This window comes from Cebus imitator, unplaced genomic scaffold (assembly GCF_001604975.1).
Source record: "Cebus imitator isolate Cc_AM_T3 unplaced genomic scaffold, Cebus_imitator-1.0 Scaffold406, whole genome shotgun sequence".
Classification (NCBI taxonomy): domain Eukaryota; kingdom Metazoa; phylum Chordata; class Mammalia; order Primates; family Cebidae; genus Cebus; species Cebus imitator.
This window is the reverse complement of record NW_016107721.1, coordinates 2,975,605-2,997,007: the sequence shown is the minus strand read 5'-3', so window position 1 is coordinate 2,997,007 and position 21,403 is coordinate 2,975,605. Positions and strand designations below refer to the sequence as shown.

General features: G+C 48.1%; 1 long non-coding RNA gene across 1 annotated transcript; it reads left to right on the top strand.

Annotated features, from left to right (window-relative positions):
• The first annotated feature begins 12,679 nt into the window (after positions 1-12,679).
• LOC108289612 lies at positions 12,680-19,497 on the top strand. The gene is made up of 3 exons (XR_001819243.2): positions 12,680-12,694; positions 17,672-17,677; positions 19,418-19,497. It is a non-coding gene; the product is annotated as an uncharacterized LOC108289612 (long non-coding RNA).
• The last annotated feature ends 1,906 nt before the right edge of the window (positions 19,498-21,403 follow it).

Here is a 21,403-nt window from a genome sequence, read left to right as displayed (position 1 = left end):
GCAGAGCCCACATCTTTTGGGGTCAGTTATCACCCAGTGCTTTGCACAGTGCCTGGCACATTCTGGTTGAATGAATAATTGGACAAATTCAAACTCTGAGCTTCACCACCCTTATGAAATGTGAGATAAGAATATATTATTTAAAGAGTTTTAAAAGAATAAATTTAAAGGGAAATGTTATGAAACACCTTCTACAGGGGCTGGCCTTGTCCATGGCATATATATCTTTAATTCTTACCATTGGGTGGTTACGAACAGAGTCTAGAAGATGTTCAAAACAGATTTGTGTTCCTAGCTTCTCTCTGCAGCTCATTCCCAATCTCCTAAGTGGGCATAAGAGGCCTCAGTTCTAGCCTCCTGGGGCTGCCCCACTTAGCTGCTGCTCTCCAGCCAGTAGGACAAACCCTCTGCTTTGGGACCCCTCTGTCTCCCCGTCTTCCTATTACTGCTCTGTTCCTTGGACTCAGGGCTGCTGTTGAATGAGAACATACTGCTAAGGCCTCATTGTGTTTAGAATATTGAAACCTCTTGTACCAGGTGGCAAAATATATGAGTTAATGAGACTATCAACCAGCAAATAACATTGCCCACAGCAGCCTCAGGGAGGTCACCAGGCCTGAGAGTCATGCTGGAGAGGATGCTGGCAGCTGTGGGAGGTACTGTGTGGGTGAATGCCATACCTGCCCACCCCTCCAGGGCAGCCAGCATTGGTGGATGCGACACAGCAGGAGGTAGAGTAGGCAGCCACTGTGCCAGAGGCTCTCCATGTCCAGACCACGTAGCAGGTGTGTATTCCCCGGCAAGATGTGTGGGCAAGGCACCGTGCAGCTCTGGCTGCAACAGAGCACCAGATGCCAGGGACCTAGTGACCACCATTCTACTGGGAGTGTCCTTGAAAGAGTTTGAGGCAGTCCCCATAGCCAGCATGGCTCAGACAGGAACCTCCTGCAAATCAGCTGGTAATTATTACAAGGATTCAATGAATAATTTATGCTGCAGTGTTTATCACTAACAAGCAGTTTCAGCATAAATGGTTTTATTTAGCGGATAGGAGGTAAGATTCTTTAAAATTCTGATTGATATGTTAATGAATTAATTACTGCCCAGGTTGTAAATACCTCACATATCCCCTGACCCTGGGGTGCTCCTGGGATCCCTCTCCATGGGACCTTCTTAATTTGTAGTTACTCAGGGGCACCTGTGTGGGCACCTGCTTTGGCAGGTGGGGCATCTGCAAGACAATCAGGCTTTCTCTTGCATAGCACTTATGTTATTTTTAATGCTAAGTGGCCCAGTGACCCTTCTTTTTTCATCTTAAGGTCTGTGATGGCTAATTTCTTCTTTTTTATTTTTTGAGATGGAGTCTTGCTCTGTCACCAGGCTGGAGTGCAGTGGTGCAATCTCGGCTCACTGCAACCTCTCCCTGGTAAGTTCAAGTGTGCCACCACACCTGGCTAATTGTATTTTTAGCAGAGATGGGGTTTTGCCATGTTGGCCACGCTGGTCTTGAACTCCTGACCTCAGGTGATTTGCCTGCCTCGGCCTCCCAAAGTGCTGGGATTACAAGTGTGAGCCACCTCGCCTGGCCTGATGGCTGTCAAGTTGATAGGGCCACAGGGTGCCCAGATTCTTGGTTGAACATTATCCTGGGTGTTTGTATGAGGGTGTTTTGTGGGAGATGGACATGTAAAGCAGCAGACTGAGGAAATCAGTTGGCCTTGATGTGGGTGGGCCTTATCCAATCAGGAAAAGGCCTGAATAGAACAAAAGGCTAACCCTCTCAATAGAAAGAGGGAATTCCTCTTGCCTGACTGCTTTGAGCTGGAATATGGGTCTTTTCCTGCCTTTACACAAACATATTAGATCTTCTTGGGTCCCAAGACTGCTGGCTTTTGGACTGGAACTTCCTACACCATTGAATTCCCTGGTTCTCAGGCCTTTGAACTCTGGCTGGATCTACCCCTTCTGCTGTGCTGGACTCCTGCTTGTTGGTTGCAGATCTTGGGACCGCTCAGCCCCCAGAGTCACATGAACCAATTCCTTATCATTTCTCTCTCTCTCCCTCTGTGTATATATAAAAACCTCCTGTTGATTCTGTTTCTCAGGAGAACCCTGGCTAATCCAAGTTCTAATTCTTCAGGTTCCTAGCTTTGGCATATATATGTCAGTGCCCAGCAATGGCAGAGGAGAGAAGCCTCCCATCTCAGGCAATTGTGGCTGCTGGTATTTTAGCTCTTTGCTCTTCTCTGCCCTTCCTCTCTCACTGCCTCCCCACTGTATTGATGGGTCTGGCTGGGTGGGTGGTATGTTTCTGAAAAGGTGGTGAACCTGCGTAGAGGCCTTCTCAAAAGCCTTACCAGAGCCACAGGAAGAATTCTGTGTGAGCTGGGTTTAGTGGGTGCTGATTTAGGTCGCTTTTCCCAAAGACTGGAGGCTGAATGTCAGGGCTGCTAATCCGTCTTGGAATAGCTCTGGGCTCAACCCGCATGGAATTCAATCCAGAATTAAAATTCAGAGCTTGTTCTGGACTGGAAGGGCAGACTTAGCTCTTTCCCTCAGGGAAAAAGAAAAGGCCAAGGCTGGCTTGAGAAGGCAGTTTGGATCAGGCGTCTGTTGGGTTGATGGACTATCCACTGCATGTGGAGAGGAGACAGGGTCCCCTTCAATGTCACCATAGTGTTTATAAATGCAACAGGGGAGCCTGGAGGGGGGATGGGAGGCTAAAGGACCCTCAGGCAGCCTCCTACCCACCCAATTCCTGCCTGTCAGCTCTCTCTGCAGGCCAGGGCACCCACATTCTATCCTTATAGCTGCTGCCTCCTCCGTAGCCTTGCTCTAGGTGGCTGCCTGGATTTCCCCCATTAGCTATTTCTTCTTCCAGAGGCTGCCTGTGCCCATGGCAAGAGGAATTCGAGAGCCAGAGAAAAGAAAGTTGGAAGGCTGGTCTGCTTTCTTAGTCAGTGGGAAGCCTGCTTTCATGTCACTCAGCCATGCTGGCCAGTGTATAACCCAGACCTGGGGAACCCCCAGTAGGGGACCCACTTATCAAAGGAGGTAGCACAGTGGAGTGGTTAGTTCTAGGACTGCTTGGAGGCAAATCCCAGCTTTACCCTTTAGAAGCTCATTGACCTCAGGCAACATAGTTCACTTCTGTGTGCCTCACTCTCTCCATCTATAAAATGGGAAGGATAATGGTTCCCCCTTTCAGGGTTGTTCCAGTTAATGTCATTAATGGATTAAAATAATTCATAACATAAAGCACAGGGCAGGCTTATAATAGGCACTTGATTCTGCTGATTATGAAATCATAATTGCTTGTGACTAGTTAGAAAGGCCACCATGACCTCTCTGGGTTTTCTCTTCCGTTAAATGAGATGATGCCTGCAGGCATCTTAATATTAGCTCATTTTCACACTGCTATAAAAAGAACTGCCTGAGACTGGGTAATTGATAAAGAGGTTTAATTGACTCACAGTTCTGCATGGCTGGGGAGGCCTCAGGAAACTTACAATCACAGCAGACGGGGAAGCAGGCACATCTTACATGGCACCAGGCAAGAGAGAGCGAGAGAGCTAGAGAGCAGGGAAAACTGCTTTATAAAACCATCAGATTTTGTGAGAACTCACTCAGTTTCACTAAACAGCATGGGGAAAAACCACCACCATGAGCCAATCATCTCTCTCCCTCAACACACGGGGATTACAATTGGAGGTGGGATTTGGGTGAGGACACACAGCCAAACCATTTCACAGGTGTTGCCTTGTCAGGCTCTGGAGCAGGTTCTCTGAATTCTCATTCCTTCCTATTCTCCTGGGTCAATGTTCTCTTCTCTCATTGTCGGCTGTTTAGAGACTCAGCATTAATCATTTATGCCATAGAAGTGTCATCAGGAGTGTTGTTAGTCTAAGATGTGGCCTTGTCTTGAAAGTCCCTGCTGCTGGGGTCAGGCCCTGCTTGGTTTCAGGGTTGGCAGTGGAAACTGTAGCTCAAATGTCTGGTCTATGAATGGTCACATCCCAGGCCCTGCAGGCCCGACAGAGTTAACTTCTCTGCATGCCATGGTCCCTGCTGCTGCAGGACTCAGGAAGATCTCACAGATGAAAGTCTCCAAGTCCTGGCTACTACCACTAGCCTGCAGTGGGGCACCCAGTTCTCAGCTCTCCCTTGCTTCAGGGTGAGTGCCACTCTTTCCCTCCTGATTTGCAGATAATCTTTACCTCCCTTTTCTTTGGGTACTTGGGATGATTAATTTTATATGCCAACTTGACTGGGCCATGGGCTACTCTGATATTTGGTGGACATTGTTCTGGGTGTGTCTGTGGAGGTGTTTCTAGTGGAGATGAACATTTGAATGGGTGGACTGAGGAAAGCCGATGGCCCTCCCTAATGCAGGTGGGCTTCATCCAATCAGTTGAAGTCCTGACTAGAACAAAAAGGCTTCTGCCTCCCCGAGAAAGAGAGAATCCCTTCCACCTCACTGCCTTCAAATGGGGGCAGCAGCATTTTCCTGCTTTCAGACTAGAACAGAAACATCAGCTCTTCCTGGGCATCCTCCAGCCTGCTGGCCTTTGGAATGGAACGACACGGTTGGCTTTCCTGGGTCTCCAGCTTACCAACTTAGCCTGCAGATCATGGCACGTTTTAGCCTCTATTATCGTGGGGCCAATATAATAAACCTTTTTTCTATGTTTACTTTTATTTTTTTTTTAAGACAGAGTCTCCCTCTGTCACCCAGTCTGGAGTGCAGTGGCACGATCTCGGCTCACTGCAACCTCCATCTCCCAGGTTCAAGCAATTCTCCTGCCTCAGCCTCCTGAGTAGCTGGGATTACAGGCGCCTACCACCGCACTCGGCTACTTTTTGTATGTTTAGTAGACACAGGGTTTCACCATGTTGGCCAGGCTGGCCTCAAACTCCTGACCTCAAGTGATCCACCTGCCTCAGCTTCCCAAAGTGCTGGGATTACAGGCAGAGCCACAGTGCCTGGCTCCTTTTCTATATCTTTACATCATTTTAGTGCCGCTCCTCTGGAGAACCCTGACTAATTGGGTGCCCTGGAGTGGTCTTCTGGAGGCCCTCCTCTCAGGGTCACAGCCTTTCTACACTTTCTCCCACGAGGCCCAGGAGCCTCTCTGCATAAGAGGCTCCTCTGGTGCCCCAATGCTCCCAAAGGTGTATGCATCCGATGCCCTATGCCTGTGGCCTCTCCTCACCCTTAAATGCCTGAGTGTTCTGGAAGCTCTGCTGGGCATTGGTGGGAACATATTGCCAATTCCTGCTTCTTCCTGGCTTCACTGACCAGGAAGGAGCCACAAATCCGATGAATAAAACCCATCAGAGAGTCCTGACCTGAGTCTTGGTCGGAAGCTCATGTGAGAGAGAGCAATGTTACAATTAAGTAAATGGATGACCTCAATTTGGAGACAGTGTTTGTTGAATTGAATCTTCAGTGGGTTAACTTTCCTCACATGGGTAAAAATGATATTTGGGATTAAGTTTTCACTGCACTGAATGCATTACTGGATTTCTGCTTCTCGTCATTAGAAAGGGGACGTAACCTTCACTAAGGCGGTCTGCGGGGACCAGGACGGCTGGCGTTAAGTGTTGAGTGCTGACTGACCACAGGGGATTAGGGCCGAACACAACTCATTTCACACTGAAAATAAGCTGATTTGTTTTTGTTTTTAAATAAGCCTTATTAAAAACTGGCTGCCACTCATGAAGGATCTGCAGCAACATTGCAGGGTAAGGCTTTGACTTCCTTGGCTTGGCAGACACAGCAAAGCCGCTTTCAAACAACTGCTTCTGCCTGCTTCAAGTTTGGGAATAACCCAGAGGCCTCCCTGCTGTCCAGGGCCCTGGGAAGGTCCTGGAGCCATGGCTCCAAAGAGTGGTGGAGTGTAGGCAGCTTTGGGGCCAGCACTAAGCTGGAGAGGACACTGTACGCCGGTCGAGCAGGCATGGCGGGATCTCTCAGGCTGTTTTCTCTGCAGCCCACCAGCCTTTCCTTAGATCCTCCACGTGCATTCTGGAAATGTGCGGGAGTTCTTTGGACCCCTTCAGATCTGTAAAGTCAAAACTATTTTCATAAGAATATAATGATGTTGCCAAGCGCGGTGGCTCATGCCTACAATCCCAGCACTTTGGGAGGCTGAGGCAGGCAGATCACTTGAAATCAGGAGTCTGAGATCAGCCTGGTCAACCCCATCTCTACTAAAAATACAAAAAAATCAGCTGGATGTGGTGGTGCCTGCCTTTAATCCCAGCTCTTGGGGAGGCTGAGGCAGGAGAATTGCTTGAACTCAATAGGTGGACATTGTAGTGAGCCAAGGTCACACCACTGCACTCCAGCCTGGGCAACAAGAGTAAAACTCTGTCATTAAAAAAAAAAAAAAAAAGGAATATGATGTTGTTATTTGCCCTCTTCCCCTTTCATTTTGTCACAAGTGTGCAGTGGAGGTTTTTGGAGCCTACGTGACATGGGATGATGTCATCACTCTGATGGCGGATGGAAGTTGCACCTGTGTATTCTTATTGGTTAAACATTTCTGTTTTTATTTGGCATATGGAAAACATCGATAGCTATACACCACATAAACATGAGCTTTTTGGAGTTCTTAATTATGTTTTAAGGGTATAAAGAGGTCTTGAGGCCAGTAAGTCTGAGAACCTCGTTCCAGAATTTTTTTTTTCCTTCAAGATAAAGTGCCACATGCATTGTGATTCTTACATACTTTCTCACAACTGATCATGTGCAAAACTGTGCTATCATTGTTATTAGATTCCTATATTTTCAAAATATGTAAGTGACAGTCTTCTAATGTTATGGGCCAATTCTGTTATGCCCACAAATCCTGTGATTTTCATTGTGCAATTTAAACAAATTATTTGTGATTGTGGCAAAATACACCTATTATAAAATTTACCATCCTCAACATTTTTAAGTGTGCAGGTCAGGGGCATTATGTATCTTCACACTGTTGTGCAGCCATGACCACCACCATCTCCTGAGCTGTCTTCTTGAAAAACTGAAACTTTTTGCCTATTACATGGTAACTCCTCCTTCCCCTCACCTCCACCCCCTGGCAACCATTCTGTTTTCTGTCTGTAGATTTCACTTACCTCATGTAAGTAGAAATAGACAGCATTTGTCTTCCTAGATCTTTCTTGATTCCTTCCCATCTGCAAAACTACCTAGCCTAAGGGTCCAGGGGGGCGATGCAATACCAGAGCTGAGAGCTCTTGTCCTGTAAGGATGTGTCACCATGCTCTTCCACCATGTCGCTTGTGTGTTGTAATGGCCAGTCCTGTTGGCAGTGGCACACTGGAAAGATCATAGACTTTGGACAGGCCTGGTTTTAGAACCTGGGTCCTCTGTTTTTGAAGCTATGTAGCCTTTGCATGGGACTTAAATGCTTCGAGACTTAGTTTCTTCATTTCTACAATTAGGATACAGATCCTTTCATTGGGGTGGTTGTGAGGATTAAAAAAATTTGTGGAGGAGAAGGCAGGGACCTTCCGTAGGTGGTCCATGGTTGCAAAAGGCCCTGCAGTGAGGGAGAGGAGGCCACCGGAGGCTGAGGAGATGGCGGGAGTTCAATTTGCCAAGTATAGAGTGGAAGGTGAGGAGTCACATCATGGAGGGTCTCATGGCTATTTGGACAGACTGGACTTTTTTCTGAAGGAAATGGGGAGCCACTGAAGGTTTTATGCAGAAAGAGAACAATCAGATTTCCATCTCAGGAAGCTCATTCTGTCAGTGTGTAGAGGACGCATTGGTGGGGGACACAGTGGGAGATCAGTGGGGACGCTGGGGCAGTTGCCTCGGTGAAAGATGGCACAACACAGCGAAATGCCAGAGACAGCCCTCAAAATGCCTTTGTTCTTTCCTCAAAGCTTCTGTTTCCTGCTTCACCTTTCCTCTTTCTTTGAATCTACAGTCTCCAGAAACTTCTTTATTATCCCACGCAATCCCGCTTTTGCTCTCAGCTCTCACCTCTGCTCAATGTCAGCAGAATGGTTACCTGGATAGAAACAATCTCTTGCTCCTCACATGTGGTCCCTGAAAGTGTCTCCCCAAGCCCATGCCCTCCGCTCCAAGAGCTTATCAAAACATTCACCCAAAGCAGTCAGCTATTGTGAGGAGGTCACTGACAAGAGAGGGTGAGCTGATACATTCATTCCACGTTTGCTCCTGGTTTTTCCTGTTATCCATGATACTCCCTGCATTTGGGCAGATGGATCATCACCTAGAGAGAGGGTCATTAGAGGACAATTCAGAGAATGAGAGCTAAATGTTTGGCTTTGAGTTTTGAAAGCCAAGATCCAAGTATGGAATAAAAGATCTGGAAAACTGATCACCCCAAGCCAGTTCCCTTGCTCTTGGAGAGGAGATCAAGTATGCCCAGCAAGGGGTAGGTGGAGGGAGGGCATGGGAACACAAGGCTGCAGCTATCTGAGGTCTCTTCCTCTGCGACCTGAGCCCCTGTGTGTTTTTTTTTTTTTTTTTTTTTTTTTAGCAGGGAGAGGCAAGGCAAGGGAATTCAGTGGGGTCTTGATATAGGTTTGGGAAGCTGAGGAGCAGAATCCCAGAGTGAGCCTCCATCGACGGTGATGTGAAGTGGAAGAAATATTTGCATAGTTAATGATAACAGGACCAGATGCCCCTCATTCTGACCCCCTTGAAGACAAACAGGACAGAGAACAATTTTGTATATTATTTGGGATGCTTATCTTGCAAGTAACAGAAAACACCCCTCCTGCTGGCTTACATGAGAAAGAGAGTGTATTGATTCATATAAAAAACACAGGGATAGGGTTGTCTTCAGGTGCAGTTTGATTCAGATGTTTCACAACAGCATCAGTGTGTGGCTCTATTTCTCTCCCATTCTCCTGGTTTTGCACTTTTCCCCATGTTGGCTTTGTCTTCAGCTCATGGTAGTAAGATGCCACACATTTCCTTGCTCATATCTGGGGGGAAACAGAAGAGAAAGAGATTGCATTTCTTTCCCTCTAATTATTGGACAAAAGTCCTGAATTTTGCTGTAATTAGACCAACCTAGGTCACAGGACTTGGGCCAATGTGAGTATGGCCTGCCATGAATGACGGGGAGAGGTTGAGGGGGATGAGTTCCTGGAGGTAGGCAGTGGCCACATCTGGGGTGGGGGTTGGAAAGCCAAAGTAGGGTCTGGACTCTATTTTAATGGCTTGGAGCAGCCATTGGGGATGGAGCAAGGGTGTGATTTAATCTGATTTACATTTTCAAAAGAACACTATGCTAAGAATGGAGAATGGATTAAATGAATGAACCTTTTTGGTGTGGAAAGAAGTGAAAACTTTTTGCTACTTACAACCCTGCTTCTTTTTAAGGAGGGTAGAGTCCATTGTATGAAAGACCATTTTGTCTTGCTCTGGCAAAATCTGGGAATAAGGGCTGGGCAGAAATGAATTTCACTGTGTAAGAAAAGGGAATAATTTTTTTTCGAGATTAAGTCTTGCTCTGCTACATAGGCTGGAGTGCAGTGGCGTGATCTCTACTCACTGCAACCTCCGCCTCTCAGGTTTAAGAGATTCTCCTGCCTCAGCTGCCTGGGTAGCTGGGACTGCAGGTGCATGCCACCACACCTGGCTAATGATGATTTTTTTTTGTGTGTATATTTTTAGTACAGTCAGGGTTTCACCATGTTGACCAGGCTGGTGTTGAACTCCTGACCCCATGTGATCCACCCACCTTGGCCTACCAAAGTGCTAGGATTACAAGCATGAGAGAGCAAGTAGTTAGAGAGTCTGGCTCCTCCAGCTTCATTCTTTCTTGTCTTGTAATCTCTTTGTATGTTTCCTTCCCCTCTTTTCACCACGACTGGAAGCTGCCTAAGGCCCTTACCAGATGCAGCAGCCCAATCTTACACTTTCCAGCCAACCAAATTGTGAGCCAAATAAACCTCTTTTCTTAATAAATTACCTATCTTCAGCTATTCTGTGATAGCAACACTAAAAGGACTAAGATGGGGCATTTTTAGAAACTGGTTTATTGAACTTTGAATTTTAAGTTGTATGTATCCTAAGATGTAAGTCCTTCCAGGTCCCCTGAAGCTTCAGTAGTCTGTACACTTATGAATAACTGTATGTGAGGAGGGTGTGTGCCTATGTGTAATACAGAAAAGGGCACAGTTCCAAGTCTGGGTTAATCTGGCATGGGCCACAACAACATGTGTGGGATTGCAAAATGAACCCAAATGGAATAATTTCAGGGTTACATAGAGTGAGGGGCTAGAGGTGACTTTAAAACTATAAACTCCCCCACTTTTCACCATGCATCAGGAACTTCCAAAACCTTGGACGAGGCAATGGCATAGGGAAATTCTGTAGAATAGGGATTGGAAGTGCTATCACTTGAATTTAGGGAATAAGTCATCACCAGCTGACATCTGAGTTGTAAATGCTTTAGAGTTTATAAACTAATTTCATATGTTTTATCTAAATATGAAGTGAAATCCAAAAAAGGCCTTCCCTGAGAAATTACCACCCTCTGGTTTGGGAGTTGAAGACTTATTCTGAAGGAGTGTAAATTGCAAGATCTTTCTGAGATACTATCTGGCAGTGTCCACTGCAATTTGAACATACATTTCCTCTGACACATAAATCTTTTAGACCACTTTTAGACCTTTGTCTTACAAAATAAAACTCCCAGTAAAGCAGGAGAGATGGACAGTAATTATTATAGGGTCATTTATAATAATAGAAAACAAACCAACAAAAAACCCCAAACCTGAAACAATTTGAATGTCTATAAACAGAAGACTGGTTAATAAAATCAGGGTACATACACACAATAAGATGCTATGCAGCTGTTAAAAAAGAGTCAGAGCCATATCTCATGAGCTGGAATAATGGCCAGGATATATTGTTAAATTTTTAAAAAGCTACTTGCTTGTCCTAGTTTTGTTCTGGGAAGAAAAGTCAACAGGGGAATGCGTATTCATAAGCATTACGTTAAAAAAGCATGAATAAAAAAATCAATGATACACATCAAAACAGTAATCCGAGAGTGGTGGGATTAGAAGGAAAGAGGAGAAAACCACGAACTTTAAAATCTATATATTCCTATATAATACTTTATATAGTGTGTGATTTGGTTCTATATTTATGCAATAAAGTAGAAAAATTTCCAACTTACTCTGAGGAGGAGCTGCCATTCCAAGCAGTGGGAATTGTTTCAGAGCTCTGTGGATGGCTATTTTTTGGGGGTCAGATCAGAACACCGGAATACCTGATTCTTTGTTCAGCCACCCGGCAAGAAATGGCTTCTCCCTTCTCCACAATAGTGTGTGTGTGTGTGTGTGTGTGTGTGTGTGTGTGTAAGTGTATGAGAGGGCATACCTCCAGCCAGTCCCTGTAAACCCCTCATCTCACACATCTTCATCTTCATCCACAAAACCTCCAGGATAGCAACAACGACAATAGCATGGAGCGAGGGGAGGGGGAGTACCAAACCACGGTTGGGAATGGGGTTTCTAAAATGGAGGCTGCATTCCCACCCACAAAGGAAGTAGGTGGAAAATTTCACAAAACTCTGTAGATGGCTGGCAGAGACCCAGGAAAAATTAAATTATCTCCAGACTTGAGTTTTTCTGGTAGAAGCTTAAAATCTCCTCATCCCCTCACATGGGGCACGCAGCTGGCAAAGGAATGTCGTCCAAGATCGGCCCACTGGACTCTCCACTTCCTGTCCCTCCACTTCCTGTCTCTCCGCTTCCTGTCTCTCCACTTCCTATCTTGCTACTTCTTTCTTGACTCGCCTCTCCTTAAGTATCCTAAGCTGCTGCTCAGTGCCCTGGGGCTGGCCTGGGAGTTCAGACAGCTCTTGGTCTCAGTCCCTGCAGAGTTGGCTTCTTTGTGGGAGCATTGTGCCCAGGTGGCCCCCCTCTGGTTCTTCAGAAGAGCATCGTATAGCGTTTTATCAGCTGGATTAGTTTCCTGGTTTTGTTTCCTTTTTCCTTCTCTTTTTAGCACCAGAGTGAGGAGAGGCTAGGAGGAAGAGAAGACTTTGAGAAGCTGTTTCTTTGCCAGGTGAACTAGGACTTGGACTAAAAGGGAAAGTAAGTTTCCTCAACCCTGCAGATTTAACAGGAGGCAACTGGACATTGTCTCCTCAAACGATGTCTGTCAGGAAAGTTTCTAAATCACACTCCCTGGGGGCCCTGGACAGAGCCCCAGCAGACTCAGTCCTGGATCATTCAGCATAAAAAATATGAAATGAACAATGGCTTTCTGCATAAATGGCAATGTTCCATCGGGGAAAATTTATTTTTCACTTGAAAAGCTAATGAGAACCAGTCGTGGTGAAAAGCTCAGCCAAAGAAAGAATTGAGGCTTTCTTTTCTTCAGGAGGAGAATAATGCTGAGTTCTGGCTGGTTCTTTGTGGAATCCAAATCCCAGGGAGAAGAGGGGCTGGGCCATGTGGAGTCCCCAAAACCCTGGTTGGAAAATGTATCTTGGGGTCAGACAGGAAGGCTAGTGGGGCTGGCAAAGGCTGGGGGAGCCCAGGAAACATGCTCACTCTTCTGAGGAGGTAGGGCATGGCTGAGCAGAGGAGAATTTGGGGACATCTAAATATTGCATGAAAGGCAGAGCCCAAGAGCCCAAGAGAGGCAGGAACTCAGTGGATTTATACAGCTGACACTTTCTCAGCTGTTTCTTTTTTTGGTTTGCCCATGCTGAGGTGGAGGCAGGGAAATCCAGGACTCAGTCTAAAATGTTCCAGGTTTCGTGTGCCTTGTCTGTGGCTTAATCTGACAATTGCCTTTTCCTATCAACATGCTACCTTCATCTTAGCTGGAGTGCCCTGCCTCTAGGACACTTCTTGGCTTGCCCTACCCATATTCTTCTCTCGCATCACTCAGAGCCCTGATAATATGGTTTACTTCTACTGACCTGTGATCTTTGAGATGCTGTTTCCCCTGCTTAACAACCGTGAATGGCTCCTTATTACCTCCAGAAGTTGTACTTTTTAGGTTTCTGTTCAAAGCCTTGCTCCTGCCTACCTTTGCAACTACGTCTCCCACCATTACCTTGAAAGCCTCTTAGATTTCAGAATGAAGCAAATAGCTCATGTCCCTTAATTGTGCTTGTTTATACCAGGTGTTTTGCATATACTATTCCTGTTCCAGGAATTACTTGCCCTCCCTGACCTGCCAGAGACCAAGTCACTTAAGAAGCAGCTCAGACACTATTTCCTGACCACAACTTGCACTGCTCTGAAGTTAGTCCGAAGCTCCCAAGGCGACATGTGCAGGCTCCAGTTAGAGCACTTTGGATGCCGAGTGGCAATTATTCAGACCTTGGACACATTCATCTGCCAGAGTGTGAGGTTCCTCATCTGCAAAATGGGGATACTAGGACTCTGCATGAGAGTGGGAGAGGATTACAAATGAAACAAAGCATGAGAAGCCGTGGAAGCACTCAGTTGCTGACTGGAATTATATTATTAGATAGGGACAGTGGCTCATTCATTTTCGTATTCTCAACTCCTAAGGCGGAAACTGATTGGAGAGTTTTGCTGTGCCTCTTTGTTGAAGAGAGGGATGGCTGTCTTGTGATGTGTCATTTGTCTCTCTCTCTCCCTCTCTGGGTGCATATCTCCAACTAGGTCTGAATTCTCCCTGATGATGCTTGTCCTCTTTCCCCCACAATGCGTGGCTTGCTGCAAGGGCTCAGTGAACATTAGCCCAGCAAAGAGAGGCAGGGAAGAGGAAAGAGATGAACATCCTAGTGCTCCCTTGGAAGGCTCCTCTTTCCCTCCTCAGACATATGGGGAGGCAGTGTTTCTTCTCTCCAGAGAGCACAGGCTGGGGACAGTAAGCAGCCCCCTTAACCAGGGCTTTGCTTGGTTCTGCAGGAGAATGAGAGGGCCCCTCAGATGATTTTTTTTTTTTTTTTGAGATGAAATCTCACTCTGTCATCCAGGCTAGAGTGCAGTAGGGTGATCTCAACTCACTGCAACCTCTGCCTTCTGGGTTCAAGCAATCCTTTTGCCTCAGCCTCCTGAGTAGCTGGGATTACAAGCATGTACCATCATGCCCAGCTAATATTTGTATTTTTAGCAGAGATGGGGTTTTGCCATGCTGGCCAGGCTGGTCTCGACCTCCTGACCTCAAGTGATCTACCTGCCTCAGCCTCCCAAAGGCTCATGCTGGGATTATAGGTGTGAGGCACTGCACCCAGGCCCCCTCAGATATTTCGAGTCTCCAGCAGGATGAGGCAAGGGCAGAAATGGCAGCAGCAAGGAGGCACTTCCCCAAAAAGCAACAGTGCATCTAATCTTTAGCAAGAGAGTAACCTCCTCTGTGCCCACAGGGCACCAACCATTGTGTGTGCATTTTCTTGTTGACTCTCACAAGTCTTATGGGGCAGGCACTGTTATCATGCCCATTTTACAGATGAGAAAGCAGACTCAAAGAGTTCGAGAGGCTTTCTGAGGCCAAACAGCTTGTTCCTAGAGGGGCTGGGTGTTGAGCGCAGACTAGCTTGAATCCAGAACTTGGGCACACAGGTGCCAGGCCTAGAGAAAAAGGAAGGCATTGTTATACCAAGTGTGAATGTACCATGCAGGTGGTAAGGCCTTTAACCTGAGCTAGTGCATTTGCCCGTCTGGTGGCGAGGACTTTAACCTGAGCTAGCCTGTTCCCCAGTCTGGTGGCAAGGACTTTAACCCCGAGCTAGCCCATTCCCCAGTCTGGCGGTGAGGACTTTAACCCTGAGCTAGCCCATTCCCCAGTCTGGTGGTGAGGGCTTTAACCTGAGCTAGCCCATTTGCCCATCTGGTGGTGAGGGCTTTAACTTGAGCTAGCCCATTCCCCAGTCTGGTGGTAAGGACTTTAGCCCTGAGCTAGCCCTAGTCTGGTGGCAAGGGTTCCCTAGTCTGGTGGCAAGGGCTCCCTAGTCTGGTGGCAAGGGCTTTAACCTGAGCTAGCCAGTTCCTCAGTCTGGTGGTGAGGGCTTTAACCCTGAGCTAGCCCATTTGCCCATCTGGTGGTGAGGGCTTTAACCTGAGCTAGCCTGTTTGCCCATCTGGTGGCAAGGGCTTTAACCTGAGCTAGCCCATTCCCCAGTCTGGTGGCGAGGACTTTAACCCTGAGCTACCCTGTTCCCTAGTCTGGTGGCAAGGGCTTTAACCTGAGCTAGCCGGTTCTCCAGTCTGGTGGTGAGGGCTTTAACCCTGAGCTAGCCCGTTTGCCCATCTGGTGGCGAGGGCTTTAAACTGAGCTAGCCCGTTTGCCTGTCTGGTGGCTCCAGGGAGCTTCTCTCCAGTTCACAGATGAAGAAAAGGGGATTTGCACCAGGTGGAACTGTTGCAGCCTAGCTGCATCCATCCAGTGTCTTCCCTGAAGACCAGGCATGACCTTCCTAGTCCTGGTATGCTTGTCCTTAGGAATCTGACTCCCACCACCATCCCAATCACCCCAGAGCATGCCTGCCTGCTTCCACCTCTCCAGGCTTGTATCTTTGTATCCAATGATCCAAAGATACAAACGTCACCTACAGCCAGAAGGGACTTAGAACCCTGACGTTCTCTGGCTGAGCTGCAGGCCAGCAGCCTTCTGGGCTGGGGACCCTCCTTGAGGTGGGTCTTGGCCACCTTACCCCAGGCATCTCCATCCTCCCTTCTAGGCACAACGGCTTAGTTCCATCATGGGGCTTTGCTCTCAGGCTGATATTTCCTCAGGGATCACAGTGGCTGGGCTCCAGAATCTGTCTGGGGGAGTCCTGCCGAGTGTTGGCGACCAAAATGATCCCTGGCTGAGCAGATGCTTCCATTGGGCCCCCAGACACTGTTTTCAGAGTGGCTGCCCTGAGATGTGTCCTTAACAAGAGGTGGGGCTTTCCCTGGGGTGCTGGCGGCTGGGAGGGAGTTTTACCTGCGGCCTCTGTTTGGAGGTTTGAGCCATGTTTACTGAGGTCAGGAGTTAGAGACCAGCCTGGCCTACATGGTAAAACCCTGTCTCTACTAAAAATACAAAAATTAGCCAGGTGTGGTGGTGGGCATCTGTAATCCCAGCTACTCCACAGGCTGAGGCAGGAGAATCACTTGAACCTGGGAGGTGGAGGTTGCAATGAGCTGAGATCATGTCATTGCACTCCAGCAGCCTGAGCAACAAGAGTAAAACTTTGTCTCAAAAAAAAGAGAAGACTCTTCACCAACAGATTGGGAGTTAAAGGTCAAAGGTCAAGTTATCATCAGGATGCTATGCCATTCCACATCCAGTGACTCAGGTCAGGTGATGACAGATCCACACTGTAGAGAGCCATAGAGCATGCCTTCTGCTGGCTTCAACTGCTTATTGTGAAACACTTTTATGAGGGCATATTTCCCTGGCATGGGGCTTCTTTCCAGAACTTTATGGACATTTGTATCTTCCAGACAAAGTGCATTTCACAGTGAGAGAATTCTGGGAGTTTACCTGCTTCCCCAGGTAACAGGATTTTGGTCACTCTTGGGCCTCCCAGTGTTGAAGGGAGATGCTAGACAAAGCATGCAGGCCTGAAGGCAAGGACTAATAGAATTTCAAGAGCCAGAGGGCAGGTAGGAGCCTGGGTTTCAGGGACAGAGGGAGGGCAGGTGGGCAGTGGTGGGTAGGGAGCAGAGACCAGACCAAACAGGATTGAAGTAGGGTCAGAAGATCCCACGTGCTGGAGATGAGAACACACGTTGCCGATCACATACATTCTGGATGAGAGGGCCCACTGGCAGAACCTCTTAGGAGGGCATGGTGGCACTCACTCTCTAACAGAAGCTAAAGGGCACATGCCTGTTGGCCAAGAAACTCCACTTACAGGTATTTATCTGACACACTCCTGCATGTTTGCAAAGAGGTATTCACAAGGCATTCTTTACTTAGGTGAGAAATGAGATATCTCATTAGCCCGCTTCACTGGGGGACCAAGGTGTCGGTCATACAATAGAATGCCAGCCTGTGATCCAGATGAAAGAATGAGGTGGCCTCATATAGGTGGATCTCTAACATATATTAGGTTGAAAAGCAGAGCAATTGAATGACAACACGGTACAGGATAATATGCATTACATGCTCGCCTTTGAATGCGTGTGCCGTGTATGCATGTACACCTCTGGAAGGACACTCAAGATGCTGGGACAGTGGTTGCCTCTGAGAAGATGACTGGGAGGCTGGGTGCTAGGAGGGAGGAGGATGCACTTCTCACAGTATGTCCTTGGATTGCTTACATTACTTTTAGCATGTTCCGTGCACAATGTATCAGATCTTTCTTTCATGCCCCCACTGCTGTCCCACGACAGCTGCAATCTAGGGAGGGAGTGATGGCTTAAGCTAGTGAGGCCTGGGACACAGGGCCTGACTGATGTCCCCTAGGTGACAGTGTGGGTGAGGACACACCCAGCACACCAGTGTCTGTTTTATGCTGATGAACAGATTTGTCATTGGTACTTTTGCAAGACTGCAATGAAATTCTGGCTGAGGGTGCAGTCCCCCAGCTGGGGCCCCGAGGCTTTTGCAATTCACCCATGGATGGCTTGTCAGCAAATCTTTATGGAGCAACACACTCTGTGCTAGGTGCTAAGTACACAGTGATGAGCAAAACATGCAAAGACTGTGCCCTCTTCAACTTGGATAGCCAGTGGGGATTAGGAAAAGAAATAAGTGAACAACCCCCCAATACGGTCAGAGTTGTGATCAAGTAGGCTATGCAGAGGGACAGGAGGGCCTGAGAGCTGCTTCATACAGGGTGAGGATGGAGGGCTTCTGAGGAGGGATGTCCAGGCTGAGATCCAAAAGGCAAAAAAGAGCTGGTAGGGGGAGGTGGGTGGCAGCCAGGAGTGAGCAGAATGGCAGGTGGAGGGGCTGTGTTGGGAGGCCATGGAGGACAGTCTGGAAGGACTGAAGGGCAGCCGGTGTGGCCACAGAGTAGTGCATGTGAGAGATGGGCAGCCAGGTGAGGTTGGTGGGAAGGCGGTAGGAACACCATGCTCCTGCTGCCCTGACTGTGGCAGTCAGGCCCATGGGTCACCCACCTTCTCAGGGTTGGCATTTGCCTTTTCTTGCCCCACTCTTCCAGCTGGATTCAACCACTCCATAACTCCAGTGGAGGATGAGACCCTGATATCAGTTCCTTCCCTGGCCAAAGGCTTTGCTCATCATAAGACATATGTTGTAGAGGATCAAGATTTCTGTAACAACATCTTGCAGAAATAGTTTTACTTCACCCATGCTGAGGTGGAGGCAGGGAAAACCAGGACTGAGTCGACAGTGCCCCAGGCTTCGTGTGCCTTGTCCATGTTCTAGATGACCAAGAGTTCTGCAATAACGTACTGCAGAATTAGGTGATGTGGAAAAGGGGGCTTTAGGGTGCATCAGGCAAAATCATGTTTGGCTGCCTGGGACAGAAAACACCAGAACATACATCTAATATAGCTTAAAGAAGAGTTTTATTTTTTGTAGATAAACAAAGTTTGGAGGTAAATCTGGACTCCTGAATAAGTCCTAGCTCATCCATAAGAAGCTACTGCATGGCCCAAGATGGCTACTCAAATGCCAGCAATTGCATCTGCATTTCAGACAGGAGGAGGAATGCATGGGGAAGAGAAGGACATATTTCTTTTTTTTGTACTTTAGGTTCTGGGGTCCATGTGGAGATCATGCAGGGTTGTTGCATAGGTACATACATGGCAAGGTGGTTTACTGCCTCCATTCCCCCATCATCTATATTTGGCATTTCTCGCCACATTCTCTCTCCCTGCCCCACACTGTCCCTCCCTTAGCCTCCTGCAACTGACCCCAGTGTGTGATGCTCCCCTCCCTGAGGACACACCCCTCTTTAAGGTTCCTTCCTGGAAATCATACATGATTTATGTCTGCCTGTATTTCATTGTCCAGAATATATCACAGGGCTGCACCTAGCTGCAGGAAAAGCTGGGAAAGTTAGTTTTTATTCTGGGTGGTGATGTGCCAAGCTAAAGCCATCAGGGGTTCCATGTTAAAGGAAGAAGAGGGAAATGAAGAATGCCAGACAGACACTCAGCATTTTCTGCCACATAGGTTCAAATAAATTTGAGACATACTTGGTTAAACAAAGTTAAACAGGTTTCTTTACTGCAGAATATCTGAGCCTTTAGCGCGCTAATGGGCATGCTAATTGTAAAAGAGGCTATAGTAGTATGTAGCCTTTACAAAATGTATTAAGTTATGGAACTGGGTTGTGTATGTGAAGCACATTATGGAACTGGTGTTCTGCAGAGGATATTCAGGTAAACAGAGTCCTTGATGAACTATGGAATTCAAAAATAACCAAGCTAGGCAACACGCTTTCATTTTAAAGACTCAATGCTATTCCTTCAATCAGCCTAGACCACCCATCATGGATCAGACAGGCCCTGGGCTAAGTGACATGAAATGTCAGAACAGAATGTGGACTGGGAGTGTGTGACATTGGCCTGCAGAATCAGGTGGCTGGGGGTAGAGGCTGCGGACAGCGTGGAGTTGGGTGGGTGGAAAACGATTGGTGCCAGGCAGTAAGTCTGGAGGGGTGAGTGAAGCCAGCCAATGAAAAGCCTCTAGCACCGTGCCAAGGATGTGTGCCATCTTGTTATGGCACCTGGAAGGAGACCGCGGGGTGCAGAAGGGCCAGGTACCTGGGAGTAACCTGCGGTCTTTCCTCCTCCCTGGTTCCCAGCCTACTGCCGTATCAGGAGCTTCTTCCTGTCCCAACACCAGACAGTGAGTTGGTCACCAGAGCACATAGGCCTCTGCAGGTTGCAAAGCTCTGTCACCTCCTTTCTCTTACATTGTCACAAGAAGCCTTCTAAGTAGAGAGAGTAGGTTGGGCGTGGTGGCTCATGCCTGTAATCCCAGCACTTCGGGAGGCTGAGGTGGGTGGATCACCTGAGGTCAGGTGACTAGCTTTGTCAACATGGTGAAACCCCGGGTCTACTAAAACTACAAAATTAGCTGGGTGTGATGGCAGGTGCCCAGCTACTCAGGAGGCTGAGGCAGGAGAATTGCTTGAACCTGGGAGGCAGATGTTGCAGTGAGCTGAGATTGTGCCATGGGCCACAAGAGCGAAACTCTGTCTCAACAGAAAGAAAAGGAAGTAGAGCAGAGAGGGCTGCTCCCCACTGTACAGAGAGGCGGGGACAGCTCCAGCACCTGCAAGCTCCAACAGTAAAGGGGAGGGAGTCACACCTTGGTGGGTGTGTGGAGAGAGGAGGCTGAGAGAAGTTCCTCCGGCAGGTCTGAGCTCCACACGGGGCCTCTCCCTGCTGGTAGAGGTTCCCGGTGGAGGCTGCTCCACCGGGCAGGCAGGGAAGAACCTGGATCTATTCCTGAAGGCTGCCATGATGCAGGACCAAAGACTGGGTGCCTTCAAGCAAGAGGAATCTTTTCTCCCATGCTTCTGGAGGTCAGAAGTCTGGAATCAAGGTGCCGGCAGTGCATACTCCCTCCGAAGGTTCTAGCGGAGGCTCCTTCTGCCCTCTTCCAGCCCTGGGGGGTTGTTGGCAATATTGGTGCTCCTTGGCTTCAGGTGCGCCACTCGGATCTCTGCCTGCCTTGTCCCATGGCGTCCTCCCTGTGTGCGTGTGTCTCTGTGTCTTTGCATGGCTTTCTCCTCTTTGTGTCTGTGTTCAGATTTCCCTTGTCTTTAGAGGACACCAGCTACTGGATTAGAGCCTGACTGAATCCAGCGTTGCCTGTCTTTCCTTGATGACATCTGCAAAGACCCTGTTTACAAATAACACAAGCAGAGGTACCCAAGGTTAGGACTTACCAGATCTTTCAGGGGAACCCATCAATCTAAATAGACAGTTTTCCCTCTTCAGCTCACACCTGAGCCAGCCTGGGGCCATGGAAGAGACCTAGAGCCGATGTCAGGTCCTGCGGCTCTAACCTCCAGCCAATCGGCAAATCCCGCTTGTCTCTAATTTATTAGCCTTTGCATGGATCTAATGCCCCTCAGCGCAGAGCCCTACAAACACACACTGTTTACTGACTGCCAGCCAGGTATGTGGTGGGGGAGCTGGGCCAGCTGGCAGAGAGCATCACCCCTGGCCAGGAAGGCAGGCAGGGATATGGCCAAGTTTTCTTCCTGGGCGCCTCCTCCTAGCCACAGATGGTCATTGGCAACCAGGCGGCGGGGCAAGCTGGCAGGCAGCCCGGGCCCACCTGGACCCTATCTCCTGCCCTGGCCTTCTGACCTTCTCACATGGCTGCATCAACAGCCAGGCCTCTCTCTGGCCCCAGGTGGTAGCGACAGGGATGCTTCGATTCTATTAATTTCAACAACCATGGTCAGTTTGCTTTCTCTGTGCATCACAGATTCCTACCTGTCCTCCGAGGCTGTGCAAGTTCACTAGGATTGTTGTAACAAAGTAC